At 42.7% G+C, this 17,437-nt stretch overlaps 1 pseudogene; it reads left to right on the forward strand.

Annotated features, from left to right (window-relative positions):
- LOC125941145 (zinc finger protein Xfin-like) overlaps window positions 1-4,999 on the forward strand; it is a 181,175-nt pseudogene extending 176,176 nt beyond the window's left edge.
- Window positions 5,000-17,437: the final 12,438 nt, after the last annotated feature.

The following is a 17,437-nucleotide window of genomic DNA, read 5'->3' on the forward strand; positions in this document are numbered from 1 at the left end:
TACAGCTTTGGATAATTGTTGAATCGAATATGAATTGAATACAGGGCGGGGCATTTCAATTGGTATTCAAAGTTTTAAATATTCGCACACTTGTATAAACACTTTAAAGCACAGCTAGGGTATTCTGGGCAACCTAGGACTACAGCCTGTTCAAAAATATGGAAGATTGGGGATGAATGCCATGCATGGATTTGGGTCAGGCACCAATGAAACACCGTGCCAGTGCTACAATTGATGTGAACTAGACTGTCTTGCCAGGAACTTTGTGCCATTGAAACATGTATACACTTGCTAGGCCACAGGTCTCTCAAATTGACTAGTGTTGTCATCCTAGAGACAGCAATGGCTGTTTATGTTCAGAGGTTCTGTGGATTACATTATGTTATTCTTGAAGCATGCAGAAAAGCTCTTGTGGTCTTTTATTGCATGCCAAGCACTTTTCAACATGCATAGCGTGGAAGTTCATGCCAATACATGACGTCTTTGTAGAGGGTGTGAGTGCTGCACTGAGCATAGTGAGAAATATATTTTAGGAAAGGGTGGAAGGCACGCACTTCACCTGAAACAAAAGGGGGGCAGGGGGGAGGTACGGTGCCCAGTGGGCTACCCCCTGGCTACGCCACTGCATTGAGCACTGAGCACTGCAAAGCACTGAGCGAGTGCTACCAGGAACAATGGGACGTTTGTTGTTTGAAATAAGAGCCAATGGGATCAAGATGTAGGGTGTAGAAAAGCTACTGCTCAAAACAATGCTGCTTGCTTATTGCAAAAGAGGTATTCTAGTCTTACGAAGTTGATTTGGCAGGAGCCAGTGGATAATTGTTTGCAATCGATATAGGAGGTGATAACATACTGTGAAGTGTAGCACCGTGCTTCCAACATAAATATGTTTGTTGACTCAGAGAAAAAAAGATTGTGTGGGTGTGTTAGTGTTTGTGCTGGCTTTGACAGTGACTTCGTTTCGTTACAGATGTATCCATGCCTCCTACAAAGTATGCAAGAGGTTGTGTTGTTCGGACTTTGCAAGGAGTCCATCTAACCTGCTTATGCTTAGAAAACATCTGTTTGTTGGCTCTGTTACATGACAAGGCAGTTTGATTTATGGTTGATTTACCATTGTGATGATGATGCGACAGTGTACTGATTGCCACCTATGCTTCTCTTGTCTTGAACAAGTCTAATGGCAAATTCGCCTACCGCCCCGTGATTGTTCTGAAATCATAAAGAAAAAAAAAAGGCTTTATTGCATTGACTGATCATTAATCATCAGGTAAAAAAAAAAAAGTTACTGCAATGTACTAGCAGAGAATTCAATGTATAATATATGGAATGTTGCCTCTCTTCAGAGATCTGTTCAAAAGTTTGTGCATGTGTGCATGTGGTTATGTCAGTGGCAGAAGCACTAATTGGTGAATAAGTTACCTTCTGTACTCTGCAGTTTCATATTGCTTTTCCTAAAGGAATGGACAAATCATCATGGAAAATGATTACAGTGCACAAATAGAGAGACAATATTCTTTTAATGCACAGAAACGTTGCTGTATTTTTCTCCACCAGCAAATGTGGTGCGATTCTGAACTCTGTAAATGCTGTTTTATTCTTTATTTCTTTTTTACTTTCATATGTATCTAGTTTTCTTATTAATTTTCATTCATATTTCATTTAACATATGCTGCATGTGTTCTAACATCAGTTCATGCATTGTGCTAATCCTTCCATTTGAAGAAAAAAACAAAAAAAAAACATGTACTACTTTGATAGGTGAGTATATAAAGAAGTGTTGCGTATGCAAAGTAATGCTACTATCAACGCCTAATATCAAAATGGCATGTCAATTTTGAACTCTACATATCGGCAGTAGGAGTTTGTATGTATTAAGGACAGTTATTTAAGTATATAGAAATAGGAACTTGTGTGAGGCATGTAATGCGTCAGTGCACTGTTGCCTCAACAGTAATATCTAGTTTGGATAGTCCGGAGGTATATCACAGATTTTATGTGTAAATGTGGCAACCCTTTTTGATTGCCAGGTATAGCACTCCAGTTTCATAGTGCGTGAAGCATTGTTTGCAACGCTCTCCCATAATCGCTGTGACTTTGCAGGTTCCCTCATGTCGGGGCCCTCGAAGAAATACCAGTCGCTCGTGTCTATACAAGGCCAACTGCATTCTTGCCGGCTGTGCACCTACGTGACTGAGGACAAGAAGCTCATGAAGTCGCACCTGCGCACACACACAAGCGTGCGCCCCTATCAGTGCCATCTGTGCCCGGAGGCATTCACTGACAGTTACAATCTGAAGCGGCATGTGCGCTGTCACACAGGAGAACGTCCCTTTTCCTGCATACACTGTGGCATGTCCTTTTCGCGAAAAGACCACCTTGCAAACCACATGTACCGCCACAAGGCAAGGAATCCCTAAAGGTTAGGGATGTGCAGTTCTTTTGTGGATAAACAGATTGATAAAATTTTTCATGGGAGTAGGTGATTTCTAAACTGCATCGAAAGGTTTCTGGGTCCTTGAACCTCAGAGATTCTTGTTATATTACCTAGAGGAAGTCTGTCACTACTGTCTATGAAAATTTTTTTAATGTTCCTTCTAGTGACATATATAGTTATGCCAGCATATTGAAGCTTTGTCGTATCTTGAATGTGGATTAGCCTAAATTGTGCTCATGACATTTGAAATAAGTTTCTTGAAATTACACTCAATATAAGAAGTTAGCAAAGAAAACAGAAACGTACAGTTTTTGAGACCAGTGCACAATACTAATGTGCCAAATTTGCAATCCTTTCTGCGGATTTATGAATACATTTGTGACTTATTAGGCATTTGCTATAATTGTGCTTGTAGCAAAGTGTGTCGCAGTAGGCTTTTCTTTTCGCGCTTCTGCCATATCTTCCTCCGCTTTCTGCCTCATGGTTTCACTACACCCTCCTGTCCGCTTTCCTTATCGGGGTCTTTCATCATTCGCTGCACTCGTTCACTCCATTATGCCAACGCTCGCCGCAGGAACAGGCCCGTAAGAGCTGCACTTTAAAAGGCGACTGGCACTGATGACAATGAGGACACTGCCATCGAATGGCATGCCACAGTGGAACATTTGTAGAACTGTGAATGACTGTGCGTTGGTGCACATGCATATGCATGTTGCATCACGATTTCAGATGCTGATACAATTGTGCGGGCCGGCCTATCATGGGAACCAGCAAGACTTTGTTCCTGTGATAGCGCAGTCAGTTCAAGCTACTGTGCACTTGTTGCTTTATTGATCAGGTCTTAGGGGCTACGAAATGCAGAGGCTGTATTGGGCAGCAGTGTTAGCCACCCAGGCAGTGCTTGCCAGTGGCCGATAATAAAGATGACAACGTAGGGTTAAGGGCTGCTTCAAAAGTGTGAGTCATTGAAGGAGAGTGTGCTGTGTTGCTTGCTCAGATCGTTCAGTGGTATGCCGAAGAACTTAGAAGAAGCAGCTATTGAGGCCCTGCACATTGACGGAAGTCAACTGTATGCAGTTGACAGTTGACTTCCTTTACTTAGACACTGACAGGACCGACGAAACTGGTCGAATTACCTGGCGAGTCGAATTAAACAAGATGCAGAAAAAAAATGTCAAAACACACTGCTGATTCGTTTGGCAGTACTTGCCACATTCTAACACGCCCCCATAAACAAACGCGAGCCTGCTTTCTGTGGGTCCACTGCAGACAACGTAGAAGTGACACCAAAGCTCCTAAACAAAGTAGAAATATAATGCGCACCCGAGCTTTTGGTATGAAAAATGGGCAGGGGTCTGATGCGTGCCACTGCAATGGCCGCCGGTTTCCTAAAGTCAGCTTTGCTGCAACGCTGCCCTGTTATGCGGTAAAGCATACACATGCGGTTTTAGTTTCGTATTCGAATGCACAACACAGGGCAATTCTCGGCACAATTTTTTTAGGGAAAAAAAAGTGGACACGACAGAATCTGATAAAAACCGTAACTTAAATCTGTCACAATTGCATCCTGTATACTATATTGACAAAACTACATTCTCTACTGCTACATTGCGGTGTATATTTTATCCGTTTACCCAACTCAGTCACTGCAATAAAACCAGCTTGTATTTGTTTGCTTTTCTTCTGATTGGAATGACTAGCAGGGTAGCAAGTAAACCTGCCATTCCACTTATTTCAGACAAGCAAAGCAGAGGCGACACTATGTAAACAGTCACATCACAGTGAAATTGCTAAATCAATGGTAACTGAATGGTAAACAAGAAAAGTGCCTTATCGTGTGCAATGCAGTGGGTACATTCAGTAAACAGAGTCAGATCACTGTCAAAATGGTAAATTGATGGTAAACAGAACAAAAGTGCCTTGTGTAACAAATAAAACAAATGGATGCTGTCAGAGAACAGGCTTCTGACTTCGGTTCCTTACTGCGGTCACAAGCCTGTTCTGTGACAGCATCCAATTGTTTTATTTGTTACACAAAGCACTTTTGTTCCTTACCGAGGTCACACACACACACACAAAAAAAAAACAGATAGCTCGCCTTCGCGCAATGTGTTTGCCGCAAACGTTTCCCTGTAAAGATTAGAGTTGCATGAGCTGCAGTTGCCGGGAAGGGCCAACTGTGTGCGGGTCTATATACAGGGTGTTTCAGCAAACACTTTCAAAAATTTTAATGTAAAGGTTGCCTGTAGCAGATAGCATAGTTCTAGTTGATGAGCTGGTCTGCTCCAAGAGGCGGACATGCACAAAAAATTTAAATAGGCAATCGATAAATTAACAAAAAATCACTAAGTTTTTAACTATTTACCTTATGGCCCATATTGCAATTTACAATTTTATCTGGGGAGTTCGCCAGGTGCATCCACTCGGAACGAATTTTCAGGATGGCACTAATTTAGAGACATTCCCGCACTTTGCGGAGCAATGCATTGGTGTTCCAGTTGCTTTCTTAACAAAACGCCGTTTTATGTGCTGAAGCACAAAAGTATAGCTGTCCACTAGTTTGCTATCGCAATCGACGCTTCGACTTTCGGGCGAAGCTGCGACTTTTTTTAAATTTTTTGACCAAGAGGCTCGGCGGCCCTATCTCAGGAGGTGATGCCTTCTATGGTGCAATCATATTGGCGCTATTTACGCCCATGCCGTTAATTTTACCTAGTCTGCGACTAATTACCGCTTCTTGTGGGCATAGCCAAAGACATCTTCCAGGCATCAATGCCTCGCGCGAGCTCTGTTCTGTCCAAGCGAACTCCATTTCCCAAAAGGTTGCCGTATGGTGGCTTTGCCTCAACATGTCAATATCTACAGTGGTGCATGCTTTACAGGGGTATAGTGCGATGTGAATCATATTGGCGCTAATTACGCCCATGCCGTTAATTTTACCCTAGTCTGCGACTAATTACTGCTTCTTGTGGGCATAGCCGAAGCCATCTTCCAGGCATCAATGCCCCGCGCGAGCTCTGTTTTGTCCAAGCGAACTCCATTTCCCAAAAGGTTGCCGTATGGTGGCTTCGCCTCAACATGTCGATATCTACAGCGGTGCACGCTTTACAGGGGTATAGTGCGATGTGAATCATATTGGCGCTAATTACGCCCATGCCGTTAATTTTACCTAGTCTGCGACTAATCAGCGCTTCTTGTGGGCACAGCCGAAGCCACCTTCCAAGCATCATTGCCTCGCGCGAGGTCTGTTTAGTCTAAGCGAACTCGCACCATTTCTGAAAAGGGTGCCGTACGGAGGCTTCGCCTCAACATGTTGATATCTACGGCGGTGCACGCTTTACAGGGGGTGTCGGGGGCGAGGACTTCGAAGCGCCTGTCGGAAGCGCCTCGCTTGCGTAGTGCGAGGGATAACACGGCGCGCTCCTCACATGTTTGGACTGTCTGCGCTCAATAAAAACACCCCGCGGGAACCCTCCTGGCCATTTCTGTAAGTACTCTCCAAACGAGGGAAGTTTATTACTGTCAAAATAATAATCTTGGGCAAACAAAGCGCAGAATAGTTTACCGAATACGTACGGTGAACGGCCATTGCGCGCGGTCGACGCGATGGAGTCCCCCCGAATGACCACCTTGCGTGAAAGAGAGCAGACTATGAAATATGCTCTTATAGAGCTGTCCGTATAACCAAATGGAGCTTAACAGAATGAAACCTCAATGCGGCCACAGCATATGAACATTTGACAGTACACAAGCAACCATTGTTGCGTGGAAGCTATCAGAGCTGTTCTAAAATAATTTCTTTATAACTAGGGACTTCGACGGTGTACGGCGACTCAAGTGACATTGCGACGATTTAATCATTTTTGCTTTTGTAAATTTTTGGACGTTTCAATATTATTTCCAAGTTGCGTCGCACTGTATGTTTATCGGTCTTCTCGGGGAGGAATTTTCCGCTGCTTCACTTTGTTACTTTATGACAACACTCAGTGTTTGTTCCAAAAAAAAAGGGGGGGAGGGGGCTTGTTAGTGCACAAACACCCACAAATTTGTTAAGTTCTAGGTAATGGCAGCGATAATAGGAACTGGCCATTTATTACGATTCCACCCCTAGAGACTGCAAAACAGTACTGTGCATAGCAGTTATTATTCACATATAGTAAGCACATGGCCACCGGATGAAAACAAGCAGTGGATGGGCCAAGATAGTGCTCTTAGTAAAATTCGTAGATTTAATCTTCTAGAATTATAGTCCAACAATATGGCTTAAATCAGTACTTTCTTTTAGTGTCCCTGTAAGCATAGCAAGATTTACCGTTGGTGTCGAAAGTTTGAAAGGGCCTCGCAAATACTATCTGAATCCGAGAAGCAAACTAAATTGCTTAGTTGCTAAACAATGCTGTCGTCGACATCCATGCTGCTTGGTGCAAGTTGGCTCAACGTTCACTAAACTGCTTTCCTTTCCTTTAACTTTTGAGAGACCGCGACACTTTATTTAAGGCGAAAGCGTTAGGATATGGCCCACACCGCAAATGGCCCACGCCGCAAAGAGTAAAAACACGTCTAAAAAGGCTTGGATTGATTTCTCGCGGGAGAAGGGGAACCGAGGGGCTCGATTTTGTTGGTCATGACCACTTAAAGCCAACAGACAAGGAAGCCAAGCAAAGCATCGGGGAAATTAAATGTGGTTGAAATTGGAATAGTATAGAAAATAATGAAGAGAAGGGAAATGAAAGTGGACGAAAAGATAACTTGTCGCCAGTGGGAGCTGAACCCGCAACCTCCGCATTGCGCGTGCGTTACACTACCAATTTTGCTACAGCGACGGCCCTCAATTCGTGAAAGTGAAATACTTGTGCTTACCTGTTGTCATTAGGAAATCTGGAAAACTTCGCAGAACTAGGAATCTCAGTGTTAGAACATCACACAGCCGCACAAGACATGCGATGCCCCGATTTCGCCATAATACTTGGTTGGTGTGGTTTCCTGCGTCTTCCGTTCCTTGCACGCCTTATCAGTCTTATCAAGCTTATCAGTCTTATCTTCCCCATCTTCATACTTGACACGACAACCAAAGCATCTGACTGAGTGCAATCCCACTTGTGATATCGCTGAGCGAGTGGCAAGGGTGAACGGAGGCAAGCTCGACGGACACACGGAGACAACCACTTCTCGCCCTTTGCCCGATTTAAAATTCCCAAAAAGAGAAATGAAAAAACAACCTAAAATGTCCGGCAACCGCTAGGAGTGCGCAAGCTCCTTGAAACCAGAACTATCACTCGCCTTCCGGTGGTTGACCCTGTATTTTTCCTTCGTCCGTAGACTCTATCACGACCAGGGCAGGGGCAGACTAGGGAGAGGTTCTTTACAGTACGTGCCACATGGCTCTACATTGTGCATGGCTGGCCGTCGCCTAGCAATGGAGATGCGTGCTGCGCGATCGCGGCTGGGAGCAGACGTAGAGACTTGAGCGAAAACACACTTGTGTATTGTGCAGTGCGTGCTAGCATTCGCCGAGCGCAGACGACTCTGAGGATCCAATAAAATATGTCACTTTACAGTAGCCGAAATCAAGCTTCGAAGAAAATGAAAGATACGAAGGCTCTCAGGTAGGCATATCTGAAAGAAATGTTGTACCTACAGCTGCTGCAACGGGCAATAATATGTGCTGTATTCAGGCCGCCGCAGCCACCCGCGGCTGTGTCTTTCTTTGATGAATGTATTAAAGGTTCGCGCGAGTGTTGCTCTACCCCATCTGAACGTTTCTGCTGTAGAGCGTTTTAGCACTGCCGTATGGCAAACGCGGCAAATACTGCAATTACTACCACATGCAAATTTGTCGTGACAAGCACTTCTCAACGGTAGCAAGGCAACGCGCTACATTATTTACCGTACGGCTGTTCCGGCTGCGCTAAAACTCTCCATTAACTGGGTCTCGGGAGGGTGCGCTGCTGTGGCGGCTGCGGGTATCTCCAAATAATGCACGTAATGCGCGGCATATGTGTACTGGCACCCAACCCCAAAGCCATGCAAATTAACTAGACGTCCACGCATGTACGAGCAAAATATCTTGAACAACAACAAAAAGTCAGCACTGGCAGCCGCACTGACCACTTCATAAATGGCTGTTGCGTGCTAATTATGTTTATCGTTTATCGCACCAATAGGCATGTAAGAGAAAATACGGGCCGCTAACCACGATGCATCAAGAATCGGAATATACTTTATTTTTGCTAGCACTTAATTACTATAAACACAAACAAAGAAGAAGGTCTCGTATGGCAAGCAAGATGAATGTTGCTACAAGAAAGCTACATCACAGGCATACATTTATTATACACTGTTACAAATGAAAGTAACAAATTCGCATAAAACTTACATTTGAAAGTAATGAATAATATATATATATATATATATATATATATATATATATATATATATATATATGAGGTTGGCACATTGGCAGCACAGAAATAAGTATGTCATAAAAAATACTACAACAACATTACAGCAACTCACAAGGAGTGGTATATCTGTAGCATTTCTTCATCTAGCACACAAGACACACCAGGGTGGGGCGAAAACACAGACAGGGGGCTAACTTAAAACAGATTGATTTTCAGAAGCGTCCCACACATATGGGGATGAACAAGAGCCTGCACGAAACCATGTTTGTAACATTTGACGTGATACATGCACGAAGAATAGGCCAAAACAACAATCAAGCAAAAGTTGACTTTCCAAACACATGATGGATAGTTCAGCTGTCAATTGCAATAAAGAAATTAAAATTTTTGTCGGGTGGTTTTTTGTTGCGCTTCCCGCCAAGTCTTTCACTCCTTATGGTCGACATAATCTTTTGTATTAAATCAACCAGTTAATACAATAATTAATAATAATACACTCACGCACATGTCCCCCCAAAATTTACAACCAAGACTCTCGAAAACCATGGCAGTCCACGGCGACTGCTATTTCCAGCTAAATATGAAATAAATGAGATACCAACATGCCCAAACATTCATCATTTCATGTGTAGCAGATTTCAGCGAACCACAGTGCAGAAGAGCAAAATCACAGAACATCGTTAATGGGGTGTGAAGTTAAGAAACAAATGAAGATGTCACGCAAAATGTCTCTGTCATCATGCCAAGGATTACAGTCTACCTCTCATTAACTCTAGCAGTACAAACCAACAAAGAATGTAACATGACATAATTGGTGCAACGAATAAGAGACAGGCACAGCTAAAAAAAACATTGGCATACAAGCTACGAAAAATGCATATGAAAAAATGATTTTATTTATTTTAGTATTTTTACTTCCAAGTCCCAAACATAGATGTTGGCTTACAATTATCACAATGTGATTTGTAACATTCTCTCATAATTTCAGCCTTCCTTGTGAAACCCAGTACTCTCTGGCACACATGGTCCTTGCGCAACTGCAATTTCTTCATTGCAACTCCAGTTGCTGGTGATGCCAATGCTCTTTTTTTGCTTTAACACCCGAGCACCCTTTTGTCGATGAACCTCTCACGGCGACTCCAACGCTCGTGGTCACATTATCTTCAGCGAGGATTCTTAGCTCATGTGAGCCAAACAACAGCTGCTGCAACACTGTCATCATGAATGTAGTGCAGGGAAGACAGTATACGTTCGGTTTCGGCTGTTATATCTTCGATTTGAAATGGCGCCTACTCTGTTCAGATGTTTTCTGCAAATCACACTCAAGATACAGTGTAGACCGCTTATAACGTAAGTCGCCGGAGTCGCAAATATCTGCACTATAGACGGTACCGCACTATAACCAAAACAACGATTTTCAAGCCCTGCACGTATGCAAACCATGTTGACCAAGCATGTACACACGCTTTGTACTATCGCGCGCACGTTGCGATTACGTTTTCGCCAGTGAGCTGGCGAAAACATAATCGCGATGTAGCCGGTGCTCTTCAAGCTCGACAGCTATACACCGAGCCAAAACGAAACAACTGTTTGCCGCAACCGCTGCGGAAAAAACCGTGACCGCTATCGCCGCGATTATGTACAGCGACATTGCGGTGCTGAAGGCACGTGCCCGACACACGCACAGAGTCTGGACGAATTAACTACCATTCGCTAACTACCATTTTTTTTTTACTAACATCTTAAGTTATGTGTAATTTCAAGAAAGTTACTACCACAGTCATGAAAACATGTTAGGCCAATCCACATATGAGGTAAGCCAGACCTTCAGTATGCAGGCATAGCTGGGAAGTCACATGAACACATTGTTTAAAGAAATTCTCATGCAGAATGGATTCAACTTCCCTCAAGGTAACATTCAAAGAATCTCCATGGTTGAGGGAGCCAGAATCTTTTCACGGCAGTTTATAAATCGCCTGCTCTCATAAAGAACTTGATCATTCAATTCAAATAGAAAAAAAAAAAAACTGCATGCCCTCACCTTTAGGACTTCTTCCCTTTGTGACTGAGCATGTGGTTTGTGAGGCTGCGTTTATATGAAAAGGATGCACTGCAGTGCATGCATGAAAAGTTACGCTCTCCTGTGTGGGTGCGCAGATGCTTCTTGAGGGAGAACCTGTGAGCGAATACTTCTGGGCACAGCTGGCACTTGAAGGGGCGCTCACCCGTGTGTATCCGCAAATGCTGTCTCAGGGTGCTACTTTGAGCGAATGCGCTCGAGCAGAAGTGGCACTTGAAGGGGCGTTCGCCTGTGTGAACGCGCACATGCCGCTTGAGGTTGGTATCGATAGCGAATGCCTCCGGGCAGAGGTGGCACTTGAAGGGGCGCTCGCCCGTGTGTGTGCGCAGGTGTTTCTGCATGATGGACTTGTAGTCGGTCTTGTAAGTGCACAGCCGGCAGCACTGCAGCCTGCCATGCACTGACACGAGCGAGTTGTAATGCTCCAGTGACCCTGACGGCAAGGAACCTGCAAAGCCAGAGAGAGCACAGGAAGGCCATGTGAACAGTCTGTCACATATTTGATGGAACTAAAGCGTTACATCTGACAAACAAAACGGGTTGCCACACTCCCAGGCAAAATAAGTGATAACGTTGGCCTGGCAACCCACATATTACTGTCGTGGCAACAGTGCAAAGATGCGGCAAGCTTGTCTAAAGCAAGTTCTTCTCTCTATATATAAATTACTACCCTGTGTCAGATAAAAACTTCTGCAGGCAATGCACAGAGGTTGGATTTGGCATGACATTGTGATATTAGGCCAAAACAGTAAACTTAGTTATACAATTAACACTGCATCACACAGTCACCTATTAAATGAGCTATTGCATCGTTTTCTTTTATAGAATTTATACAATGCAGCACAACAGGAGCCTAAACTGATATTTGAACACATAATGAAGCATATGGAATAAATTGGGAATATAAATCAAATAATTATGAAAGAAAATGGGAAGCATATGAAAATAAGAAAAAGAATAAACACAGCCTTCGTAGAGGTTGGAATGGCACCACACTTGCAGATTGGGAGAATACTGCCGCATTTCTATGCATTAAATGAAGCTCTTTCACTGCACTTGAAACTTCTTTGGCAACTGTATCTTCTTAAATAGGTGAAAGAAAAATGTAATGTTTGAGTGCTGCGGGCAACTTATCCACTAATTAACCTTACTGCCACTGTCATTACCACATGTACGCATGCAAACTAATGAAGCGATCTCTGAAGATATGCACAATTCTGTCCCATGTTCGCTGCTAATACATCACAGTATCTTCTTTCTTTACCCTGATGCTTACAAAACAGTCACTGCAATGAAGCTTGATTTCAGTAGAATGATAGGTTAGCAAGCAAATTTGCCATTACACTTGGTCTAGACAAAAGAAAAGCATATGTGGCATTGGGTCAACAGTCATATCACAGTCACAATCGATCACATATCAAACTGCCATGTCACGAAACAGAGCAAGCAAGTGGATGCTTTTCAAGAAGAATCTGGTGAGCTGGTTTCCTGGCAAAGTCAAAAAAGCACAACTTCTGGTGACGCTTCGTAGGAGCCATGGACACATCTGTAAATGTAGAAAGGTAACTGTAGATAAAAGCTAGCACAAACACAAACACACCCACAAGAACTTTTTTCCATTTGTATAACACATTTATGTTGGGCAACGGTGCTACACAATTTATGATTCCATATATCAATTATATACAATTATTCATTGACTCATGAAAAGCGTACTTCACAAGACTGGAATATGTACTTTTCAACATAAGAGCATCGCTGTCTTGAGCACAAATTTCTATCCACCCAGAGTCTTGATCACCCAAACACCAAGAGTCCCAATACTACTGGAAATGTTCATTCAGCAGATAAAAAATTTCATTGGCAAGCACTGGTGGATGTGCATCTTCAGTCACTGAGGACAATATCAATATTTCACTTCTTAAGGGACAAATGGTCAACATTTATATTTAAGCACTTATATTGATGATGCATTGCATTCTTTTCTAAAAATAAACTTCAGCACTACCACTCGCAATTCTTGTTAGCACGCACAAGCCTCTTCCATAAAACTTTATATTTTCACGTCTTTATAAAATGTATCCTCTTATAGATGTGAGATTACTTTTTCAGCCCAACATGCTCTAATCTTTGGATGGCAAATTTAGCAAGTTTGCTAAAAAATAAACCCAAATACAGTGTAGACCGCTTATAAGGTAAGTCGCCGGAGTCGCAAATATCTGCACTATAGGCGACACCGCACTATAACCAAAACAACGATTTTCAAGCCCTGCACGAATGCCAAACATGTAGACCAAGCATGTACACACGCTTTGTACTATCGCGCGCACACTGCGATTACCGTGTCCGCTATCCCAGCGATTATGTACAGCGACATTGCGGTGCTGAAGGCACGCGCCCGACACACGCACCGAGTCTGGACGAATTAACTACTATTCGCTGCAACACCTTCAGTCGAAACCGCGGTCGCTATCTATGCGATCATCGATGGCGACTACGCAGTTTTTTTTTTTTTTTTTTTTTAGGCACGCGGCCGACGCGCGTACCGAGTAAAAACGAAACTACTGTTCGCCGCAACCGCTTCGGAGAAAACTGCGGCCGCTATCGACGCGATCGTGGATGACGACTACGCAGTTAAGAAAGCCTGCGGCCAACGTGGTGTTATGCGCGACGGTAAACGCACGAATACAGGCTTTAAAGACACAAATAGGCTCGAAGCGTTCCGGCGCGTTGCTGTCATTCACGTATGATTTCAACTGATGGCTGTGGCGATGCGGACTCCGCAGCGTTGTTTTGGTTGGACGCTAGCGGCGTTCTTGCTCTTTTGCGTCGCACATTTGCGGCGCTCCTCGCTCACCGAGCTCCGAAAGTAATCCGAATTGACCGATGTGTGGCCAAATAAGTCCGAATTAACGAGAGTTTGATTGCATTGAATAATGCACACGCCGGCCGGGGAGCACGCACCTTGTTGAGAAGCGTGCTCGCTGCCGCCCTTGTCGGCGAGATTTTCCTGCGGAAGCCGCATTATAACCGGTATTTCGTCTCACGCGGCTGCACTGTAAGCGGTATGCGTATACATGGAGTTCTATGGGAGGGTAAACGGGAGTCGGAAAAGGCCGCGTTGTAGCCAGTTCTGCACTATGAACTGTTAGGTTATAAGTAGTGACTACATCACCTAGCTCTTCAGTGTATCGGGCGTCAGAAGATGTGCAGCCTGTGACAGCATGGGCAGTCATATTCGGCCGTTCCCTGTATTCTGCAGACAGCTGTGAAAAACCCCATCCATCAACAAGCAAAAATGCAGCAAAGTTCTGGCATGGCAATTTTGACCTGTTGAAGTTGAAGCATGTACAGCTTGGAGTACTGAAGTTAACTTCACGAAAGCCCCTACCCTCATTGACAGAATGAATATGGAACGTTGATTCTTCACTGCCAACTTCCACGTCCTCGGACTTGTAATCAGACGCTCGTCGAAGTTGCTCCGTATGTAGTTTTGCTACAACAGGGGTCTCCCATGGAGGAACTCGGACACAGCATGGTGGTAAAGGTGGTATGAAGGTGAAAAACTCAGATTCGCTTGCAAGAATTGCACCTTTTTCTCTGGAAAATAATGACATTACAGAACAATAATCTCAATACAATAACACTGCAATAATTCTAAACAAACATTTTTACAGCTTTATCAGCATCTGCCAAGTGGTTTATGCATAGCCAAGCATCCTTTATCCACAAATACTGCAACTCAGTGCTGTAAAGCACACTTATTTTTAATGCTTCTCGACTGACACTATCACCTGAGGCATCAAATGCTAAGATCTTACATCAAGAATTGCAGTATGAAGAAGTGAAAAGATCCAAACAAAAGGCAATTGAAATGATGATGACAACAAACAAGAAAAATTTTGCACATTTACGAAACAGTGAAATGTATTACAAAATGGAGATTGCTCATGTTTGTCAAGAAGCACTTCAAGATGTCTGTACAACACTCTTCTTGGTTTTTTGGGCCTTGTAACATGCGCTAGCAATCGTACTGTGAAATCAAACTCATGAGCTGACCCAGCGTTCCAAAAGAGGTGTATAAAGGGATATATCTCATCTCAACAAGCATACTTGGGATTAAAGGGTTATTGTCATCATATAGAAAAAAATTAATAAAACAAGTAGTTACATTCACAAGCTGAATAACATTTTATTCAGTGATTGCAAAAACAGTCACAAATAGAGCTGTAAAACTTGTAGGTTGAATAATTGTCCATACATTTCCAATGGATTATTAAAACAAAGGTGCAGAGGCGGAGGTGTGTACTTAAAATTTAAAATTGCTGATACTCATAGACATTACTGCGTCAGTTCAGCCATTTCCAACCAAAGACGCATTTCTGCACTCGAACAGGAGCAAAGAATGTCATTCAGTACTGATTGCACAATCCACATGCATTCACAAAAACATGTCTTTCATAGTGCATATTTCAAACCACAAGTTTCTTTCACAAAATGAGTGCCAACTAGTTTTGCTTCGTGGATGCCCCCAATTTTAACACCTCAATATTGTCCTAAAATAATTAATTTAAGTCAACGCATGGAGAGAGCACGAGCTTTTTATTGGAAAAGAAAAATGAGAACTTAGGCATCTCAAAGTCGGAAAGTTATATTTAGGCTATATGTGTTATTGTTTACCCTGTATTCCGGGAACAACTCCACTTGTTTTGCTTTACATGCATCATTACAGTGCAGCCCTTCTTCTTCGTCCCTTGTAACTTCACCTTTTTTCGTTGGAAGGTAGCTGCTGACCATTTTGCATCTTTCTCCTAATGAACGAAATGAGATATCGAACATCAGTATGCTCTAAATAACGACAATTCCTTTTGGATGAGTGCATGCAGTTTGTGAATTCATTATGGGTGCAGTATTGTTTCCTTGCTCATGCTCGTCCTTTACGGAACATATAAGTTTCATGGTCGCTTTGGCTCCTGCCAGTAGTGAATATTATAATTTAGCTTTGGAGCAGCACTCCGCATCTTCCCTTGGGCACAGGCACCACAGTAGTTGGCTCACACTTAAATTAGCATTACAGATAAAGCCTCCTTTCCTAACTTCTCCACTCTTCACCCCCAACCGAATTCCGTGGATTTTTCAACAAATTTCATAGTGTATACTGATAGAAATGCTAATAGGGCTGGGTGCTTAAACATTTTAATCTGATTAATATCTAACGTTTGAGTAATTAACAATCTTTTAACTATCGCTTTACTGATTTACAAGCATATAGTACCTAAAAAGGAAGAAAACTGCATTTGAAGGAGACAGATCATTTTTAATGATGTCCCCTTTCACATTATTTGATGCTCCCTGTGCTAATCATTTATGGATTTGCCTGACCTCTGCTGTGTTAATTTTGCAGCATGCCATTGGTAACAAATAAACTCTGCAACCAACAAAACCAACAGACTGGTTCCAATGTGTCTTACAAAACACTTCATGTTCACTCCTGCTTTTTAAGCACTTCGTGAGACACCAAAAGAATGACGTGTGGAACGTGTTCTGCAATATCACTAATTTTCTTCAGGTTAATGTCGACTGTATGAACGTGACACCCAGTCGCTTTCGTATCTCTCTGTGCTACTAATAGCAGGCTTACAAATTTCGCTTATTATATTTTTCCGTGAATACTGCCATGACACACAGCACTGGAAATCCTGCTACTAGAATACGGTTTACTTCAGTCTAACCTCACACAAGTGCATGTCACATTTTAGATGGCGTTTTTTACTAATATCAAGGTTAAGACCTGCCATCGTCATTATGGCTATATTAAATTGATCAACAGGTGAATAGGTAAATTTCAGTGCCCTAAATATTAACTAGTTAAAGAGATACAAAAGCATCCTGAATAAATAGTAAACATTAACGATGTCGACCAGCATAGACCTGAATGGATGCACTGTCCACTTCTGTTTCTTCAGAAGCACCTCCATTGCTCAGTTCTAACGGTATTTTTACCATTACAGAAACTACATAAATACTCACTTGGAATACATAAATCTGTTAACGGTAAGCTCCTGTTCTCTATAGTTACTCACGACCAGTTTCCTCACTACACATCCACCTGGTTCACTTCTACCAACAGCTATTCATTACCACAACCTAGAACTAATTATGGTAAATTCACTACTGATTTTTCCGCCACACAACTCTGGAACTCGTTACCTTGTCATATTAAGACACCCTCTCATTTATACACATTTAAATCAACCCTCAGTGAATTTTTGCACTCAGCATGATCATTTCATGATCACCATTTTATTATCAATTGTTTTGTGTTATTAAAATACCTTGCAGAAAGTCTGCTGACTATGGGACCTCCCTCTGTATGCATGTATTATCCCCATTAAAAAAAAAAAAATTATAACCTTATTTCAATGCAGTGATGCAGATGGCATATATGCTGTCGTGAATGCGCATAAGCAGAATTTTGTGCAATGTACCGATGCTTGCACGCTTCAGTGCGTAAGA

The sequence above is a fragment of the Dermacentor silvarum genome, chromosome 10 (genome assembly GCF_013339745.2).
Source record: "Dermacentor silvarum isolate Dsil-2018 chromosome 10, BIME_Dsil_1.4, whole genome shotgun sequence".
Classification (NCBI taxonomy): Eukaryota; Metazoa; Arthropoda; class Arachnida; order Ixodida; family Ixodidae; genus Dermacentor; species Dermacentor silvarum.